Below are 16077 nucleotides of genomic sequence, written 5' to 3' on the forward strand. Positions count from 1 at the left end.
TTTGCCTGTTTTTTTAATGAAATAAAAAAAAAATTCTGTTTCTAGACTCATGAAGAAACAAGCAATGGCTACCTATTCCTTCTTTGTTTCCTGGATCTCAGAAAAAAAGGAATGGTTACTTATTTCAGTTTTCAGTTCTCAGAAAACAAGGAATTGTTTCTTCTTTGTTTCCTGGTTGTCAAAACATAAGGAATGCTTACTTATTTCCGTTTCCCTGTTGCTAATACATTTATAAGAAGCGTACGTTTCTACACAGAAATGAAATACTCCTTCCTGAAGTTTGTGGAAATGACGTTTATTTTTCACGGTTAGCAATAAAGCTACATGTAACATGGTGTCTTCCATTAAGCTTTAGTAAAATCGCCAATTTGTTTGTAGTCTATTTACATGACATGCATGCTGTAGACTCATTCATTGACTTTCCACATGTGTTGACACTTTCTACTTCTGTACGACCTGTTCTTGAACATGGAGGAGGATACAGAATTAGTTACAAAATGGTCTCGTGGAAGAAAAACACACCTAAGGAATTGCAAGAAGACTTTGCAATTCCAGGAGTAAAATAAAAACAACCGGATTACAAGACAGCCAGTTCCTCTTACACTTCATGTAAGCATGTTATGCTTTATATAAGGATATGTTGTTTTTTGTTTTCAGTTTCAGATGAGTACCACAATGAATATTACGCTACTATTTGATAATATATTTATTTTCCTTCAAAAAATTATATATGGTGTTGAACCTATTTTTTACTTGGTGTACTACATTGATAAGCCATCTTATACCTGTCTGCTATAATAATAATAATAATCATCATCATCATAATAATCACAGTAATAATAATACTAGACACCGGTATGATGTTTATGTCATTATTAGATAACCTGCAGTTTGTTCATTTATGTCTGTTTTAATTCATCATGCATGCTCACTGGCACATGTAGATACATTACTGTAATTACTTACACACATTAGTTTATTTTCCTCCGCTTATTATTTGTTATCATTAGGCTTGATTATAACAATAATAATACTAGTATTTTTAATGTATGTAAAGGGCTGTACGTTTTATTTTACTTTTTCTTATTGACCAAATAGCCTGAAATTATTACATTGTCCCAATATGTACGGTGTGTTACGCAAATTATATTAGCATGGTCTCACTGGGTAATATGGAGCAAAACGCCCAATCTGGTAAAAGTGTGCTCTACACAGGATTTTGAACCAACAACCTTTCAGTTGTCAGTCCAGAATAATAATCAACACAGCTGCATCATAATCATAGTAACAGTAATGGTTTATTTTGTCATATATTTACATTGACAACAAATATTATTATAATTGAATACGGTTTTGTGAAATTCTAATTCAGAAGGGCTGTATTGGCATGGCGAGGTTATGCAAGTATTGCCAAAGCATTTACAGCAAAGGACTGAAGGTAACATAGATTAAGTACAAAACATAATACAGGATACTGATTGTACATTTAAAAGAATAAACATTAAAAGACAAAGAAAATCTATTTTAAAAGAAAAACATACCTACAATTAGGTCCATGAATATTTGGACAGTGACACAATTGTCATCATTTTGGATCTGTACAACACCACAATGGATTTCAAAGGAAACAATCCAGATATTCTTTAAGTGTAGTCTTTCATCTTTAATTTGAGGGTACTAACACCCATTTTTATATGTGTCCCCCCAATTTTAGGGGATCAAAAGTATTTGGACAAAGTAACATAATCCTGAATTAAATTGTTAGTTTCAATACTTGGTTACAGATCCTTTGCAGATAATGAATGTTGAAGTGTGGAACCCATAGCCATCACCAGATGCTGTGTTTAGTCCCTGGTGATGCTCTGCAAGGCCTGCAGCTGTCTTTAGTAGTGCCTCTTTGTTCTTGTGGCGTTTTGTCTTCAGTTTTGCCTTAGAAATCAAAACAAACCGGTCAGAGAGATAGCAAAAACATTGGCTGTGGAAAAATCTACTATTTGGCAACTTCTTCAAAAGAAAGAACGCACTGGTCAGCTCAGGAACACCAAAAGGCAACGGAAAACAACTGTGGCAGAAGACAGAAGGATTATTTCGCTGGTGAAGAATAACCCCTATACAAGGTGCAGGGCATAACCTGTATGTGGTAGGGTTATCAAACACAGCACTGCTGTCTGCAACATTGGAACACCAAGTGGCCCTTCTAAATGTCTCCAGAAAGGAGAGAGACACAACTTCGTCATCGTAACATATAAGACGACCACGAAGGGACTCGAACCCTCGATCTTCTGATCCGAAGTCAGACGCCTTATCCATTAGGCCACGCAGTCGTCAACAAGGGAGAGCCCTGGCCCTTCATGTTTCAGAAAGGCGAATGCGCTACGCCGACCTCAATGAATCCTTAGTTATATACATATGTTCAAGAACGTTTCTGTAGCTCATGTAAATCAAGTCACACGACAGGCCTTGAAGTTTTCTGTCAGTTTGAAAGTTTTGCTCCTGACAATCCTTTTTGTATTGTGGCATAGTGGCTGTCACAGTGGAAAGTAAGTTGTCCACAGTTGGATGCAAGCTTGCCTGAAGCACAGGAATGAACTTACTCTCGACGTTCCATGTAAAGACTGAAGAAGTGGGCTTTACCTCTGAGGGCAGGGGAATTAGCTCAGGTGGTAGAGCGCTTGCTTAGCATGTGAGAGATAGCGGGATCGATGCCCGCATTCTCCAGTCTCCAGGCATTTGTGTGCCAGTCTCGGCAGTGCAGCTCACTTTTCTTGCTGTAGGCTGCAGACGCGGAGGCTCACGTCCAGGTGCAACGAATTGTCATCTTATCAGACACCTCTGTGAAGTTGATTCCTTATTCCTTATTTATAAAAAAAATGAGTAATGGTTACTTATTCCTTATTTCTTATTGCTTACGTTTCAAAAATTAAGTAATGCTTACGTGTTACTTATTTGTGATTCTCAAAATAAGTAATTATTAAATATTTCAATTTTTTTCAAGATTTCTCAATAAATGAATTATGGATACATATTTCTTGTTAATGTTTACTTGTTTTTTATGTCTGATTGATGTCTTTTGATCAATAAGTAATGGTTTCTCAATCATTATTTCTATTTTATTTCAATAAGTAATGATTACAATTTTTTATATTTGTCCCTGTTTTACACGAAATTAGTAATAGACACTTATTCCTGGTTTCAGATTTTCAACAAAGAACATGTACATAGTTTATTATCTCTAAAAAACGGTTTCCCAAAAAATAAGAAATGGTTACTTATTCCTTATTTCTGTTTCCCAATTTTCCAAATACAGTGATGGTTACTGATTGCTACGTTTTGTATTTGGTTACTTTTTCAGTTTGCCTGTTTTTTTAATGAAATAAAAAAAAAATTCTGTTTCTAGACTCATGAAGAAACAAGCAATGGCTACCTATTCCTTCTTTGTTTCCTGGATCTCAGAAAAAAAGGAATGGTTACTTATTTCAGTTTTCAGTTCTCAGAAAACAAGGAATTGTTTCTTCTTTGTTTCCTGGTTGTCAAAACATAAGGAATGCTTACTTATTTCCGTTTCCCTGTTGCTAATACATTTATAAGAAGCGTACGTTTCTACACAGAAATGAAATACTCCTTCCTGAAGTTTGTGGAAATGACGTTTATTTTTCACGGTTAGCAATAAAGCTACATGTAACATGGTGTCTTCCATTAAGCTTTAGTAAAATCGCCAATTTGTTTGTAGTCTATTTACATGACATGCATGCTGTAGACTCATTCATTGACTTTCCACACGTGTTGACACTTTCCACTTCTGTACGACCTGTTCTTGAACATGGAGGAGGATACAGAATTAGTTACAAAATGGTCTCGTGGAAGAAAAACACACCTAAGGAATTGCAAGAAGACTTTGCAATTCCAGGAGTAAAATAAAAACAACCGGATTACAAGACAGCCAGTTCCTCTTACACTTCATGTAAGCATGTTATGCTTTATATAAAGATATGTTGTTTTTTGTTTTCAGTTTCAGATGAGTACCACAATGAATAATACGCTACTATTTGATAATATATTTATTTTCCTTCAAAAAATTATATATGGTGTTGAACCTATTTTTTACTTGGTGTAATACATTGATAAGCCATCTTATACCTGTCTGCTATAATAATAATAATAATCATCATCATAATAATAATCACAGTAATAATAATAATAATAATAATAATAATAATAATAATAATAATAATCATCATCATCATCATCATCATAATAATCATAATAATAATAATACTAGACACCGGTATGATGTTTATGTCATTATTAGATAAGCTGCAGTTTGTTCATTTATGTCTGTTTTAATTCATCATGCATGCTCACTGGCACATGTAGATACATTACTGTAATTACTTACACACATTAGTTTATTTTCCTCCGTTTATTATTTGTTATCATTAGGCTTGATTATAACAATAATAATACTAGTATTTTTAATGTATGTAAAGGGCTGTACGTTTTATTTTACTTTTTCTTAATGACCAAATAGCCTGAAATTATTACATTGTCCCAATATGTACGGTGTGTTACGCAAATTATATTAGCATGGTCTCACTGGGTAATATGGAGCAAAACGCCCAATCTGGTAAAAGTGTGCTCTACACAGGATTTTGAACCAACAACCTTTCAGTTGTCAGTCCAGAATAATAATCAACACAGCTGCATCATAATCATAGTAACAGTAATGGTTTATTTTGTCATATATTTACATTGACAACAAATATTATTATAATTGAATACGGTTTTGTCAAATTCTAATTCAGAAGGGCTGTATTGGCATGGCGAGGTTATGCAAGTATTGCCAAAGCATTTACAGCAAAGGACTGAAGGTAACATAGATTAAGTACAAAACATAATACAGGATACTGATTGTACATTTAAAAGAATAAACATTAAAAGACAAAGAAAATCTATTTTAAAAGAAAAACATACCTACAATTAGGTCCATGAATATTTGGACAGTGACACAATTGTCATCATTTTGGATCTGTACAACACCACAATGGATTTCAAAGGAAACAATCCAGATATTCTTTAAGTGTAGTCTTTCATCTTTAATTTGAGGGTACTAACACCCATTTTTATATGTGTCCCCCCAATTTTAGGGGCTCAAAAGTATTTGGACAAAGTAACATAATCCTGAATTAAATTGTTAGTTTCAATACTTGGTTACAGATCCTTTGCAGATAATGAATGTTGAAGTGTGGAACCCATAGCCATCACCAGATGCTGTGTTTAGTCCCTGGTGATGCTCTGCAAGGCCTGCAGCTGTCTTTAGTAGTGCCTCTTTGTTCTTGTGGCGTTTTGTCTTCAGTTTTGCCTTAGAAATCAAAACAAACCGGTCAGAGAGATAGCAAAAACATTGGCTGTGGAAAAATCTACTATTTGGCAACTTCTTCAAAAGAAAGAACGCACTGGTCAGCTCAGGAACACCAAAAGGCAACGGAAAACAACTGTGGCAGAAGACAGAAGGATTATTTCGCTGGTGAAGAATAACCCCTATACAAGGTGCAGGGCATAACCTGTATGTGGTAGGGTTATCAAACACAGCACTGCTGTCTGCAACATTGGAACACCAAGTGGCCCTTCTAAACTTCTCCAAAAAGGAGAGAGACACCACTTCGGCATCGTAACATAGAAGACGACCACAAAGGGACTCGAACCCTCAATCTTCTGATCCGAAGTCAGACGCCTTATCCATTAGGCCACGCAGTCCTGAATAGTGCAGGGCCACGGCCCTTCATGTTTCAGAAAGGCGAATGCGCTACGCCGACCTCAATGAATCCTTAGTTATATACATATGTTCAAGAACGTTTCTGTAGCTCATGTAAATCAAGTCACACGACAGGCCTTGAAGTTTTCTGTCAGTTTAAAAGTTTTGCTCCTGACAATCATTTTTGTATTGTGGCATAGTGGCTGTCACAGTGGAAAGTAAGTTGTCCACAGTTGGATGCAAGCTTGCCTGAAGCACAGGAATGAACTTACTCTCGACGTTCCATGTAAAGACTGAAGAAGTGGGCTTTACCTCTGAGGGCAGGGGAATTAGCTCAGGTGGTAGAGCGCTCGCTTAGCATGTGAGAGGTAGCGGGATCGATGCCCGCATTCTCCAGTCTCCAGGCATTTGTGTGCCAGTCTCGGCAGTGCAGCTCACTTTTCTTGCTGTAGGCTGCAGACGCGGAGGCTCACGTCCAGGTGCAACGCATTGTCATCTTATCAGACACCTCTGTGAAGTTGATTCCTTATTCCTTATTTATAAAAAAAATGAGTAATGGTTACTTATTCCTTATTTCTTATTGCTTACGTTTCAAAAATTAAGTAATGCTTACGTGTTACTTATTTGTGATTCTCAAAATAAGTAATTATTAAATATTTCAATTTTTTTCAAGATTTCTCAATAAATGAATTATGGATACATATTTCTTGTTAATGTTTACTTGTTTTTTATGTCTGATTGATGTCTTTTGATCAATAAGTAATGGTTTCTCAATCATTATTTCTATTTTATTTCAATAAGTAATGATTACAATTTTTTATATTTGTCCCTGTTTTACACGAAATTAGTAATAGACACTTATTCCTGGTTTCAGATTTTCAACAAAGAACATGTACATAGTTTATTATCTCTAAAAAACGGTTTCCCAAAAAATAAGAAATGGTTACTTATTCCTTATTTCTGTTTCCCAATTTTCCAAATACAGTGATGGTTACTGATTGCTACGTTTTGTATTTGGTTACTTTTTCAGTTTGCCTGTTTTTTTAATGAAATAAAAAAAAAATTCTGTTTCTAGACTCATGAAGAAACAAGCAATGGCTACCTATTCCTTCTTTGTTTCCTGGATCTCAGAAAAAAAGGAATGGTTACTTATTTCAGTTTTCAGTTCTCAGAAAACAAGGAATTGTTTCTTCTTTGTTTCCTGGTTGTCAAAACATAAGGAATGCTTACTTATTTCCGTTTCCCTGTTGCTAATACATTTATAAGAAGCGTACGTTTCTACACAGAAATGAAATACTCCTTCCTGAAGTTTGTGGAAATGACGTTTATTTTTTACGGTTAGCAATAAAGCTACATGTAACATGGTGTCTTCCATTAAGCTTTAGTAAAATCGCCAATTTGTTTGTAGTCTATTTACATGACATGCATGCTGTAGACTCATTCATTGACTTTCCACATGTGTTGACACTTTCTACTTCTGTACGACCTGTTCTTGAACATGGAGGAGGATACAGAATTAGTTACAAAATGGTCTCGTGGAAGAAAAACACACCTAAGGAATTGCAAGAAGACTTTGCAATTCCAGGAGTAAAATAAAAACAACCGGATTACAAGACAGCCAGTTCCTCTTACACTTCATGTAAGCATGTTATGCTTTATATAAAGATATGTTGTTATTTGTTTTCAGTTTCAGATGAGTACCACAATGAATATTACGCTATTATTTGATAATATATTTATTTTCCTTCAAAAAATTATATATGGTGTTGAACCTATTTTTTACTTGGTGTACTACATTGATAAGCCATCTTATACCTGTCTGCTATAATAATAATAATAATCATCATCATAATAATAATCACAGTAATAATAATAATAATAATAATAATAATAATAATAATAATAATAATAATAATCATCTTCATCATCATCATCATAATAATCATAATAATAATAATACTAGACACCGGTATGATGTTTATGTCATTATTAGATAAGCTGCAGTTTGTTCATTTATGTCTGTTTTAATTCATCATGCATGCTCACTGGCACATGTAGATACATTACTGTAATTACTTACACACATTAGTTTATTTTCCTCAGTTTATTATTTGTTATCATTAGGCTTGATTATAACAATAATAATACTAGTATTTTTAATGTATGTAAAGGGCTGTACGTTTTATTTTACTTTTTCTTAATGACCAAATAGCCTGAAATTATTACATTGTCCCAATATCTACGGTGTGTTACGCAAATTATATTAGCATGGTCTCACTGGGTAATATGGAGCAAAACGCCCAATCTGGTAAAAGTGTGCTCTACACAGGATTTTGAACCAACAACCTTTCAGTTGTCAGTCCAGAATAATAATCAACACAGCTGCATCATAATCATAGTAACAGTAATGGTTTATTTTGTCATATATTTACATTGACAACAAATATTATTATAATTGAATACGGTTTTGTGAAATTCTAATTCAGAAGGGCTGTATTGGCATGGCGAGGTTATGCAAGTATTGCCAAAGCATTTACAGCAAAGGACTGAAGGTAACATAGATTAAGTACAAAACATAATACAGGATACTGATTGTACATTTAAAAGAATAAACATTAAAAGACAAAGAAAATCTATTTTAAAAGAAAAACATACCTACAATTAGATCCATGAATATTTGGACAGTGACACAATTGTCATCATTTTGGATCTGTACAACACCACAATGGATTTCAAAGGAAACAATCCAGATATTCTTTAAGTGTAGTCTTTCATCTTTAATTTGAGGGTACTAACATCCATTTCTATATGTGTCCCCCCAATTTTAGGTGCTCAAAAATATTTGGACAAAGTAACATAATCCTGAATTAAATTGTTAGTTTCAATACTTGGTTGCAGATCCTTTGCAGTCAATGAATGTTGAAGTGTGGAACCCATAGCCATCACCAGATGCTGGGTTTAGTCCCTGGTGATGCTCTGCAAGGCCTTCAGCTGTCTTTAGTAGTGCCTCTTTGTTCTTGTGGCGTTTTGTCTTCAGTTTTTCCTTAGAAATCAAAACAAACCGGTGAGAGAGAGATAGCAAAAACATTGGCTGTGGAAAAATCTACTATTTGGCAACTTCTTCAAAAGAAATAACGCACTGGTGAGCTCAGGACACCAAGAGGCAACGGAAAACAACTGTGGCAGAAGACAGAAGGATTATTTCGCTGGTGAATAATAACCCCTATACGAGGTGCAGGGCATCAACTGTTTGTGGTAGGGTTATCAAACATACCATTGTTTTCTGCAACATTAGAACACCAAGTGGCCCTTCTAAATGTCTCCAGAAAGGAGAGAGACACAACTTCGTCATCGTAACATAGAAGACGACCACGAAGGGACTCGAACCCTCAATCTTCTGATCCGAAGTCAGACGCCTTATCCATTAGGCCACGCAGTCCTCAACAGTACAGGGACACGGCCCTTCATGTTTCAGGAAGGCGAATGCGCCACGCCGACCTCAATGAATCCTTAGTTATATACATATGTTCATGAACGTTTCTGTAGCTCATGTAAATCAAGTCACACGACAGGCCTTGAAGTTTTCTGTCAGTTTGAAAGTTTTGCTCCTGACAATCATTTTTGTATTGTGGCATAGTGGCTGTCACAGTGGAAAGTAAGTTGTCCACAGTTGGATGCAAGCTTGCCTGAAGCACAGGAACGAACTTACTCTCGACGTTCCATGTAAAGACTGAAGAAGTGGGCTTTACATCTGAGGGCAGGGGAATTAGCTCAGGTGGTAGAGCGCTCGCTTAGCATGTGAGAGGTAGCAGGATCGATGCCTGCATTCTCCAGTCTCCAGGCATTTGTGTGCCAGTCTTGGCAGTGCAGCTTACTTTCCTTGATTTAGGCTGCAGACGCGGAGGCTCACGTCCAGGTGCAACGCATTGTCAGCTTATCAGACACCTCCGTGAAGTTGATTCCTTATTCCTTATTTTTTTTAAAAATTAGTAATGGTTACTAATTCCTTATTTCTTATTGCTTACGTTTCAAAAATTAAGTAATGCTTATGTGTTACTTATTTGTGATTTCTCAAAATAAGTAATGATTAAATATTTCAATTTTTTTCAAGATTTCTCAATAAATGAATTATGGATACGTATTTCTTGTTAGTGTTTACTTGTTTTTTATGTCTGATTGATGTCTTTTGATCAATAAGTAATGGTTTCTCATTCCTTATTTCCATTTTCTTTCAATAAGTAATGATTACAATTTTTTATATTTGTCCCTGTTTTACACGAAATAAGTAATAGACACTTATTCCTGGTTTCAGATTTTCAACAAAGAACATGTACATAGTTTATTATTTCTGAAACACGGTTTCCCAAAAAATAAGAAATGGTTACTTATTCCTTATTTCTGTTTCCCAATTTTCCAAATACAGTGATGGTTACTGATTGCTACATTTTGTTGTTGGTTACTTTTTCAGTTTGCCTGTTTTCTTAATGAAATAAGTATTTTTTTCTGTTTCTAGACTCATGAAGAAACAAGCAATGGCTACTTATTCCTTGTTTGTTTCCTGGATCTCAGAAAATAAGGAATGGTTACTTATTTCAGTTTTTAGTTCTCAGAAAACAAGGAATTGTTTCTTCTTTGTTTCTCGGTTGTCAAAACATAAGGAATGCTTACTTATTTCCATTTCCCTGTTGCTAATACATTTATAAGAAGCGTACGTTTCTACACATAAATGAAATACTCCTTCCTGAAGTTTGTGGAAATGTTATGGAAATGACGTTTATTTTTCACGGTTAGCAATAAAGCTACATGTAACATGGTGTCTTCCATTAAGCTTTAGTAAAATCGCCAATTTGTTTGTAGTCTATTTACATGACATGCATGCTGTAGACTCATTCATTGACTTTCCACATGTGTTGACACTTTCTACTTCTGTACGACCTGTTCTTGAACATGGAGGAGGATACAGAATTAGTTACAAAATGGTCTCGTGGAAAAAAAACACACCTAAGGAATTGCAAGAAGACTTTGCAATTCCAGGAGTAAAATATAAACAACCGGATTACAAGACAGCCAGTTCCTCTTACACTTCATGTAAGCATGTTATGCTTTATATAAAGATATGTTGTTTTTTGTTTTCAGTTTCAGATGAGTACCACGATGAATATTACGCTACTATTTAATAATATATTTATTTTCCGTAAACAAATTATATATGGTGTTGAACCTATTTTTTACTTGGTGTACTACAATGATAAGCCATCTCATACCTGTCTGGTATAATAATAATAATCATCATAATAATAATAATCACAGTAATAATAATAATAACAATAATAATAATAATCATAATCATAATAATAATAATAATAATAATAATAATACTAGACACCGGTATGATGTTTATGTCATTATTAGATAAGCTACAGTTTGTTCATTTATGTCTGTTTTAATTCATCATGCATGCTCACTGGCACATGTAGATACAGTACTGTAATTACTTACACACATTAGTTTTTTTTTTCCTCCGCTTATTATTTGTTATCATTAGGCTTGATTATAACAATAATAATACTAGTATTTTTAATGTATGTAAAGGGCTGTACGTTTTATTTCACTTTTTCTTAATGACCAACTAGCCTGAAATTATTACATTGTCCCAATATGTACGGTGTGTTACGCAAATTATATTAGCATGGTCTCACTGGGTAATATGGAGCAAAACGCCCAATCTGGTAAAAGTGTGCTCTACACAGGATTTTGAACCAACAACCTTTCAGTTGTCAGTCCAGAATAATAATCAACACAGCTGCATCATAATCATAGTAACAGTAATGGTTTATTTTGTCATATATTTACATTGACAACAAATATTATTATAATTGAATACGGTTTTGTGAAATTCTAATTCAGAAGGGCTGTATTCCTATGGCGAGGTTATGCAAGTATTGCCAAAGCATTTACAGCAAAGGACTGAAGGTAACATAGATTAAGTACAAAACATAATACAGGATACTGATTGTACATTTAAAAGAATAAACATTAAAAGACAAAGAAAATGTATTTTAAAAGAAAAACATACCTACAATTAGATCCATGAATATTTGGACAGTGACACAATTGTCATCATTTTGGATCTGTACAACACCACAATGGATTTCAAAGGAAACAATCCAGATATTCTTTAAGTGTAGTCTTTCATCTTTAATTTGAGGGTACTAACATCCATTTCTATATGTGTCCCCCCAATTTTAGGTGCTCAAAAGTATTTGGACAAAGTAACATAATCCTGAATTAAATTGTTAGTTTCAATACTTGGTTGCAGATCCTTTGCAGTCAATGAATGTTGAAGTGTGGAACCCATAGCCATCACCAGATGCTGGGTTTAGTCCCTGGTGATGCTCTGCAAGGCCTTCAGCTGTCTTTAGTAGTGCCTCTTTGTTCTTGTGGCGTTTTGTCTTCAGTTTTGCCTTAGAAATCAAAACAAACCGGTCAGAGAGATAGCAAAAAAATTGGCTGTGGAAAAATCTACTATTTGGCAACTTCTTCAAAAGAAATAACGCACTGGTGAGCTCAGGACACCAAGAGGCAACGGAAAACAACTGTGGCAGAAGACAGAAGGATTATTTCGCTGGTGAAGAATAACCCCTATACGAGGTGCAGGGCATCAACTGTTTGTGGTAGGGTTATCAAACATACCATTGCTTTCTGCAACATTAGAACACCAAGTGGCCCTTCTAAACGTCTCCAGAAAGGAGAGAGACACAACTTCGTCATCGTAACATAGAAGACGACCACGAAGGGACTCGAACCCTCAATCTTCTGATCCGAAGTCAGACGCCTTATCCATTAGGCCACGCAGTAATCAACAAGGGAGAGCCCCGGCCCTTCATGTTTCAGAAAGGCGAATGCGCTACGCCGACCTGAATGAATCCTTAGTTATATACATATGATCATGAACGTTTCTGTAGCTCATGTAAATCAAGTCACACGACAGGCCTTGAAGTTTTCTGTCAGTTTGAAAGTTTTGCTCCTGACAATCATTTTTGTATTGTGGCATAGTGGCTGTCACAGTGGAAAGTAAGTTGTCCACAGTTGGATGCAAGCTTGCCTGAAGCACAGGAACGAACTTACTCTCGACGTTCCATGTAAAGACTGAAGAAGTGGGCATTATCTCTGAGGTCAGGGGAATTAGCTCAGGTGGTAGAGCGCTCGTTTAGCATGTGAGAGGTAGCAGGATCGATGCCTGCATTCTCCAGTCTCCAGGCATTTGTGTGCCAGTCTTGGCAGTGCAGCTTACTTTCCTTGATTTAGGCTGCACACGTGGAGGCTCACGTCCAGGTGCAACGCATTGTCAGCTAATCAGACACCTCCGTGAAGTTGATTCCTTATTCCTTATTTATAAAAAAAATGAGTAATGGTTACTAATTCCTTATTTCTTATTGCTTACGTTTCAAAAATTAAGTAATGCTTACGTGTTACTTATTTGTGATTTCTCAAAATAAGTAATGATTAAATATTTCAATTTTTTTCAAGATTTCTCAATAAATGAATTATGGATACATATTTCTTGTTAGTGTTTACTTGTTTTTTATGTCTGATTGATGTCTTTTGATCAATAAGTAATGGTTTCTCATTCCTTATTTCCATTTTCTTTCAATAAGTAATGATTACAATTTTTTATATTTGTCCCTGTTTTACACGAAATAAGTAATAGACACTTATTCCTGGTTTCAGATTTTCAACAAAGAACATGTACATAGTTTATTATTTCTGAAACACGGTTTCCCAAAAAATAAGAAATGGTTACTTATTCCTTATTTCTGTTTCCCAATTTTCCAAATACAGTGATGGTTACTGATTGCTACGTTTTCTTGTTGGTTACTTTTTCAGTTTGCCTGTTTTTTTAATGAAATACATATTTTTTTCTGTTTCTAGACTCATGAAGAAACAAGCAATGGCTACTTATTCCTTGTTTGTTTCCTGGATCTCAGAAAATAAGGAATGGTTACTTATTTCAGTTTTTAGTTCTCAGAAAACAAGGAATTGTTTCTTCTTTGTTTCCCGGTTGTCAAAACATAAGGAATGCTTACTTATTTCCATTTCCCTGTTGCTAATACATTTATAAGAAGCGTACGTTTCTACACATAAATGAAATACTCCTTCCTGAAGTTTGTGGAAATGTTATGGAAATGACGTTTATTTTTCAAGGTTAGCAATAAAGCTACATGTAACATGGTGTCTTCCATTAAGCTTTAGTAAAATCGCCAATTTGTTTGTAGTCTATTTACATGACATGCATGCTGTAGACTCATTCATTGACTTTCCACACGTGTTGACACTTTCTACTTCTGTACGACCTGTTCTTGAACATGGAGGAGGATACAGAATTAGTTACAAAATGGTCTGGTGGAAAAAAAAACACACCAAAGGAATGGCAAGAAAACTTTGCAATTCCAGGAGTAAAATAAAAACAAGCGGATTATAAGACAGCCATTTCCTCTTACACTTCATGTAAGCATGTTATGCTTTATATAAAGTTATGTTGTTTTTTGTTTTCAGTTTCAGATGAGTACCGCGATGAATATTACGCTACTATTTAATAATATATTTATTTTCCGTAAACAAATTATATATGGTGTTGAACCTATTTTTTACTTGGTGTACTACAATGATAAGCCATCTCATACCTGTCTGGTATAATAATAATAATCATCATAATAATAATAATCACAGTAATAATAATAATAACAATAATAATAATAATCATAATCATAATAATAATAATAATAATACTAGACACCGGTATGATGTTTATGCCATTATTAGATAAGCTACAGTTTGTTCATTTATGTCTGTTTTAATTCATCATGCATGCTCACTGGCACATGTAGATACAATACTGTAATTACTTACACACATTAGTTTATTTTCCTCTGCTTATTATTTGTTTTCATTAGGCTTGATTATAACAATAATAATACTAGTATTTTTAATGTATGTAAAGGGCTGTACGTTTTATTTCACTTTTTCTTAATGACCAACTAGCCTGAAATTATTACATTGTCCCAATATGTACGGTGTGTTACGCAAATTATATTAGCATGGTCTCACTGGGTAATATGGAGCAAAACGCCCAATCTGGTAAAAGTGTGCTCTACACAGGATTTTGAACCAACAACCTTTCAGTTGTCAGTCCAGAATAATAATCAACACAGCTGCATCATAATCATAGTAACAGTAATGGTTTATTTTGTCATATATTTACATTGACAACAAATATTATTATAATTGAATACGGTTTTGTGAAATTCTAATTCAGAAGGGCTGTATTGGCATGGCGAGGTTATGCAAGTATTGCCAAAGCATTTACAGCAAAGGACTGAAGGTAACATAGATTAAGTACAAAACATAATACAGGATACTGATTGTACATTTAAAAGAATAAACATTAAAAGACAAAGAAAATGTATTTTAAAAGAAAAACATACCTACAATTAGATCCATGAATATTTGGAAAGTGACACAATTGTCATCATTTTGGATCTGTACAACACCACAATGGATTTCAAAGGAAACAATCCAGATATTCTTTAAGTGTAGTCTTTCATCTTTAATTTGAGGGTACTAACATCCATTTCTATATGTGTCCCCCCAATTTTAGGTGCTCAAAAGTATTTGGACAAAGTAACATAATCCTGAATTAAATTGTTAGTTTCAATACTTGGTTGCAGATCCTTTGCAGTCAATGAATGTTGAAGTGTGGAACCCATAGCCATCACCAGATGCTGGGTTTAGTCCCTGGTGATGCTCTGCAAGGCCTTCAGCTGTCTTTAGTAGTGCCTCTTTGTTCTTGTGGCGTTTTGTCTTCAGTTTTGCCTTAGAAATCAAAACAAACCGGTGAGAGAGAGATAGCAAAAACATTGGCTGTGGAAAAATCTACTATTTGGCAACTTCTTCAAAAGAAATAACGCACTGGTGAGCTCAGGACACCAAGAGGCAACGGAAAACAACTGTGGCAGAAGACAGAAGGATTATTTCGCTGGTGAAGAATAACCCCTATACGAGGTGCAGGGCATCAACTGTTTGTGGTAGGGTTATCAAACATACCATTGCTTTCTGCAACATTAGAACACCAAGTGGCCCTTCTAAATGTCTCCAGAAAGGAGAGAGACACAACTTCGTCATCGTAACATAGAAGACGACCACGAAGGGACTCGAACCCTCAATCTTCTGATCCGAAGTCAGACGCCTTATCCATTAGGCCACGCAGTCCTCAACAGTACAGGGACACGGCCCTTCATGTTTCAGGAAGGTGAATGCGCCACGCC

At 35.0% G+C, this 16077-nt stretch overlaps 7 non-coding genes across 7 annotated transcripts; 2 read left to right on the forward strand and 5 right to left on the reverse strand.

Annotated features, from left to right (window-relative positions):
- Positions 1 to 2251: 2251 nt before the first annotated feature.
- trnar-ucg (transfer RNA arginine (anticodon UCG)) lies at positions 2252 to 2324 on the reverse strand. The gene has a single exon. It is a non-coding gene; the product is annotated as a tRNA-Arg (tRNA).
- Positions 2325 to 5681: 3357 nt separating this feature from the next.
- Positions 5682 to 5754, reverse strand: trnar-ucg (transfer RNA arginine (anticodon UCG)). The gene has a single exon. It is a non-coding gene; the product is annotated as a tRNA-Arg (tRNA).
- A 321-nt stretch (positions 5755 to 6075) lies between these two features.
- Positions 6076 to 6148, forward strand: trnaa-agc (transfer RNA alanine (anticodon AGC)). The gene has a single exon. It is a non-coding gene; the product is annotated as a tRNA-Ala (tRNA).
- A 2970-nt stretch (positions 6149 to 9118) lies between these two features.
- On the reverse strand, positions 9119 to 9191 carry trnar-ucg (transfer RNA arginine (anticodon UCG)). The gene has a single exon. It is a non-coding gene; the product is annotated as a tRNA-Arg (tRNA).
- Positions 9192 to 9512: 321 nt separating this feature from the next.
- Positions 9513 to 9585, forward strand: trnaa-agc (transfer RNA alanine (anticodon AGC)). The gene has a single exon. It is a non-coding gene; the product is annotated as a tRNA-Ala (tRNA).
- Positions 9586 to 12537: 2952 nt separating this feature from the next.
- Positions 12538 to 12610, reverse strand: trnar-ucg (transfer RNA arginine (anticodon UCG)). The gene has a single exon. It is a non-coding gene; the product is annotated as a tRNA-Arg (tRNA).
- A 3338-nt stretch (positions 12611 to 15948) lies between these two features.
- trnar-ucg (transfer RNA arginine (anticodon UCG)) lies at positions 15949 to 16021 on the reverse strand. The gene has a single exon. It is a non-coding gene; the product is annotated as a tRNA-Arg (tRNA).
- Positions 16022 to 16077: the final 56 nt, after the last annotated feature.

This window comes from Amia ocellicauda, unplaced genomic scaffold (genome assembly GCF_036373705.1).
Source record: "Amia ocellicauda isolate fAmiCal2 unplaced genomic scaffold, fAmiCal2.hap1 HAP1_SCAFFOLD_117, whole genome shotgun sequence".
Taxonomy (NCBI): Eukaryota; Metazoa; Chordata; class Actinopteri; order Amiiformes; family Amiidae; genus Amia; species Amia ocellicauda.